The sequence below is a fragment of the Arachis duranensis genome, chromosome 2, assembly GCF_000817695.3.
Source record: "Arachis duranensis cultivar V14167 chromosome 2, aradu.V14167.gnm2.J7QH, whole genome shotgun sequence".
NCBI lineage: Eukaryota > Viridiplantae > Streptophyta > Magnoliopsida > Fabales > Fabaceae > Arachis > Arachis duranensis.
In genome coordinates, this window is record NC_029773.3 from 71,123,715 (window position 1) to 71,129,474 (window position 5,760).

A 5,760-nucleotide genomic window follows, 5' to 3' on the forward strand; every position below is an offset into this window, starting at 1 on the left:
TTTTAGGCATATTATTATTATTATTATTATTATTATTATTATTATTATTATTATTATTATTATTATTACACATTTAATTCCGTTGCTACAAAGTATATATTTTTTTATATTTTATACAAACACATTGTTGTCAGAATTTAACTCGTATTAATCAAACTATATTTTCATTGATTAATTTATAAAAAAAACTTAAAAAATTATTACTATCTAATTGGATTAAAATTTTTAAATATAATTGATAATAGATTTATTTGGATAGTTTTTTTTAAATTTGGGTTATCTTTTTTTAAAAATTTTTTAACCTAATACTTTTATTTTTTTGTATTTATACGTTTTATATTTTAAATTACGTAAGTTTGATTAATTTAGGTCTTACTAATATAAGTAGAGTAATGCTAGGGAGCCAATGGCCTTAGTGTACAATGTATACAATGAGCTAAATCTTTGATTCATGAATAGAATGAGCATCACCCATACTATCCAGAATAACCATCCGAATACCAGGATAAATAAACATCTCATGTCATAAAACCACTCATCCCAAAAACTTAAGTTGATTTTGGGGTTCACCAAGAATCAAACCCATGACCTTTCAGATTTTAAACTCTAATATCATATCATGAAACCACTAATCTCAAAAGCGCAACTTGATAGGACAATGTAACACTAATGATTATATCTCTAATACTTCCTAAACCTCCATTGTACGCATTGTACGCGTAAGCCATTGGCTCCCTATACTTTTCCATATAAGTAAATATATAATGCAATAGGCATGTATTTAGATTTATATTAATTTTATTCCGTTTTTCTAAAAAAAAATTGAAAAAAATGAAAAAGATTAATATTTTCATGTATTATATATAATATTTTAAATAAATTATATTTTCGAAATATTTTTTGTAACACCCTACCACATAAAGCATTACACCTACGATGTAACAAGAGGTGGTGAGGCGCTACGACTTCTAAAATAAAATATGTACATATAATAGCAGAAATAATATAATAAACTAGGAGCTTTAAAAAATGGGTAAAACAAAATCGCGAAATAAAAAGCGCAACGCTCTGGAAACGAAATAACTTGCGTGTGAAGAAAAAATTATATCTATCAAACATAAAATAATAAAAATATGAATAGAGAGTCAAAAATATAAAATAACAAACTCCCAACTCAGCTTGCGAAGTCAAAGCTGGCTGGAGAATACTTACACACACGTATATATATATATATATCCAAAATCCAAATGTACATAAACAAAATTATGTCTCTCCATAAACCTCTAAGAGGATCAAAAGGAACAAGTTATGTGGAGAGTATGCTAAGTACATACATATATATCACTGTACAACAAAATAACCAGTAACCACTTCGCTTCAGGAGTTCAGATGCCTAAAGAAGCGCCTCTCGACCTGCATCTGAAAAAATAACAACATAGTATGGAATGAGAACCAGAGGTTATCAATATGGTAAAGGTGCCACACACATAATAGATAAGGTCCTGGAAATGCCAGAGGCAATCCTAGAACGCCGACACTTAAATTATAGAGCTTAAAGTATTAACAAAATTGATAAAAGGTGGTTTTCTAAGAGTATCTAAACCTAACTTAACTTAGTCCTAAATCTAAGTCTCGTACTGCCATTCCTCCATACCTCCAACTCCATCATGCATTTCACAAACAAATAAACAAATAAAGGCAAGTACAAGAAGGTTACAAATACTGCAGGTAACATATATACATTTAACATGACAAGTACATTTAGGCACACCCAATTAAAGCACAAGCAAGTAATTCAAGTAATATGCATATGATGCATGCTTGTCCTATGGCTGATGAGGCTCATCTGTCGGCTATCTAGCCAACCCGACAAGTCTGAATTGAACTTAGATTGTCCCTCGATGTGCATCCTCAAGAGTCTATGCATAGCTTTTTCTCAAATAATCGATATTGCTCAATGGGGGTAACATTACCGGGAATTTATATAGTGCCCGGTCACACTTACGTCGTAGGGTCAACAGAGTATCGAACTTTCAACCTGGTACACGTGGTGGCAAGCCACGACACTTTATCCAGGGAATCTCGTATCTCAGATCATTAAATCATTCAAGCCAATTTCATATATAATCTTTCATCAGAACATCCAGTCAAGTATCATATATGACTTATCCATAATCTCTCATAATCAATTCATCACTTTTTAACTTTACTTCATCTTCAAGTTATTCTCATTTCCGAGTTTCATCTGATTATCAAGTTTAACACTATTATTTATGACCAATGAAATGAAAATAGAGGTTTAGTAGCTTGAAATAGATTTTAAAAACCTTAAAAATCATGTTTGCTGGAACATGTGCCACGGCGTGGCTCACGCGTACGCGTGGGATTGTAAAAATGCAGCTCCCGCGCGCGTACCTCGTCATGCGTACACGTAGATGAAATCTTCATGTCACGCGTACGCGTGAACATGCTTATTTACCCCTTATGCACATGCATGGACTTGTCGCGTACGCATCGCAAAAAATCCACTCCACGCGTACGCGTGGACATACTTTCTTTAAAAAAATAGAGTTGATGCAGAAGCTAGCTTGCAGTAGCAGGAAGAATCAAAATTTGCCAAAACAGAATAGATTGCAAGCATAACTTTTAAACTCTATAACTTCTTCAATTTGCAATATTTTTCATCTGTTCTTCGATTGGCATAAACATCACGAACCCAATTTTCATTTTAAAACAAGTTGGGAACAAATTAAAGGTCCGAAAGCCAAGTTATACCTTACCAAAGTTTAGCTAAAAATCAACTTTTTGAAAAAACTTGCAAAAACCTCTTTTCTCATTCCAACAATTCTCATACTCCCAATACATTCACATATACATATTAATATCAACAAATTCTATTTCCTCAACACCATATCCACCATACACATCATACTTACATCCACAATTATCACAATTAGCCAAAACCACCAACAACAATTGCTTATATATACAAGCCAAGTCTCACAATCAAACCATAATTTATGAATTATACATTTGTGTCCTCAACTCATTGATTAACATTTCCTTAATCTTTCAACTAATCAATACCATATCAATCCATATTTAATAACAAAACACTAAACCACAACTTTCACATACGTTCCAACTTATCCTATGATCATCTAGCCTAAGTTTTCATAGAACATTATATATTAAATGCATGAAACCTAAACCATACCTTGGTCGATTCTCACGTAACGACCAAATCAATTCTCTCTTACAACAAACACAGCTCCAAACCCAACAAAATACTAAGCCGAGCCTTCACTAAAAATTCCAACGTCCACAATTTCAAGCTCTAATTATTTATTTACAACCTAATACACATTCATAACACATATATATCCAATTTAATACTCAAAGCTCAAATTCAATAAAATTAAAATAAAAGTATCACATCCTCACCTTACCCAAACTTCACATAAGCAAGAGTGAATATTTTTCTCAAGTTAATTGGATCCTAAAACATTAGAAATTAAAGAAATTCAACTTCCCTTCCTATATTTCGAAAATTGGAAGAAAAGAGTGGCTGAGAATATTTAAGGGCTTACCTATGAAATTGTTCTGGTAGAAACGTAGAGTTCGACTCGGTGAATGCGTGGTTGCAAACGGTGCGATGATCGGAGCTCGGACGGAAGAGCTACGGCGGGTTGAAGTTTGCCGTAAGGTTTCGGCGCTCCTTTTCTTCCTTGGAGCTTTCAGCGCTGTTTATGCTGAATGGGAGAAAGGAGATGGCTTCGGTCCTTTTTAAGTGCTAGGCCGGTTGGGTTCACGGTCCGGTTTGGGCTCGATTCAACTGGTTCGGCCTGTTTAGTTCAATCTTAGACTGTTTTCTTTGAAATTAGTGTCAAAATTCTCATTTCGATGAGCTCTATCCTAATTTAATATAATATTCACATTTCTAATCTCCCTTATTATAAATTAATTTATTGACTAATTATCTACTAATTCATCGGGGTTTACATAAGTATCTAATCCAAATAATCATTATAATATTTGTTGTTTATGATCCCATTTTAAAACCATGATCATAATAGCTAAAGAAAACTGTGACTATAGATATAAAAAATATTCATATTTTTGTATTTATATGTTTTATATTTAATTATTTAAGAATAAAAGATTCTGTTACCATTTAAAGTATTTCATATTAAAGTATTGTCATTTAAAGCATTTAATTATGTACTAGGATATTTTGTATTTATTAGAGTCTATTAATGCTCTTCTTTCATATTAGCCTTTCATTTTTATCTAATTAAATCTAATGTTATATATAAATATGGTGCATTCAATAAGCACATAATTATTGTGCTCATTTTAGACATACCCATAATGTAAAAAAAAATGTGAAAACTTATCAACAAAATAATTATTATTTAAAGAAAGATAAAGAAGTATAGTAATAGAAAAAATAAAAAATATATTGTGAAATAAATGACGAGAAGAAAAAAATAAAATAAAATGCCAAAGAAAAAAAAAAGATGATATAAATGTGTATGTACAATTAGACTTTTCAATAGACCAATGAGGGTGAGACTTGTAACATTTAATTTTCTTTTTATAACATACAACTTTGAGAGTCGGATTCTTTTTTTTATTTTAGATTTTTTTAAACATATAAATTTAACTCTCAAAATTATATTTTTGTATTAATTTTTTTTAAATATGCAAATCGGATTCTTCTATTTGATTTATAATAGAAAAAATTTATTTTAACACAAATGGAAGTGTTGGGTTTTTGAACTTTCTTCCTATATATAGAGAAAAAGTTTAAATATTAGTATCCAAATCTATAAATAGTTGAAATGACTGATGTGAGTTAGGGTTGAGTGAGAGAGGTCCTTTTTAAAGGAAAACATCAAACACTAGAAAAAAAGTTATTTTCACATACACACAAAACTGTCTCTGTAAATTGGTTGCTGCAGATTCGTTAACCGTTGGATCGAGTTCAAATTTTGACAGTGTATTCTACACATCTGGTTCTTTGATTTCACCGTTCGGATCTTTGATTCGATCTCTATAGTTGGAGATATTGGTCACGCACAGTAACTCTGTTTTGGTGGTATTTTCATCTTCTTGTTCTTATTTTGTAAGCTTTGAAGTTTGGATTGTTGGCTTGTTGTATGCACGTTTTGTGCAGTAATTTGTGACTCTCTTGTACCCTATTTTTCATCATAGTGAAACTATTTCCTAGTCTTGGTGACTCGTGGTTTTTACTTTTCTCATTGAGGAGGTTTTCCACGTTAAAAATCTTAGTATATTAGCTTGTCTCTAATTTCTGGTTTATGTGATTTTTTCACCGCTATTAAGTATTATTGTGCTGGTGTTAAACTTGTTGTAAATGGATATTGTTGCTCCTCTAATTCTTGCAAGTAGGAAATTATGTTTTATTCCTATCAAGAAAATCTAATTTATAAATTTAAAAAATGTAACCCTAATATTTTTTTTAAATTTTATTATTCTTTAATTTTGAGAGTCTAATTTATTATTTAAGATTAAAAAAATTAAAATTTATATAAAAAACACATCAATTAATCATTACCAAGAATTACATACAATCTTTTTTATATCTAAAAAAATTAGCCAAATATTTAACCCAAATCTTCTTCCTGTTGTTCCACTAAATGTGTCTCCTCTTGACTCTACCAATATTATTTTCTTGTTCGGTTCCTCCTCTGGTACATATTTAGGATGTGAGGGATAAAGTAAATAAGAAATTCA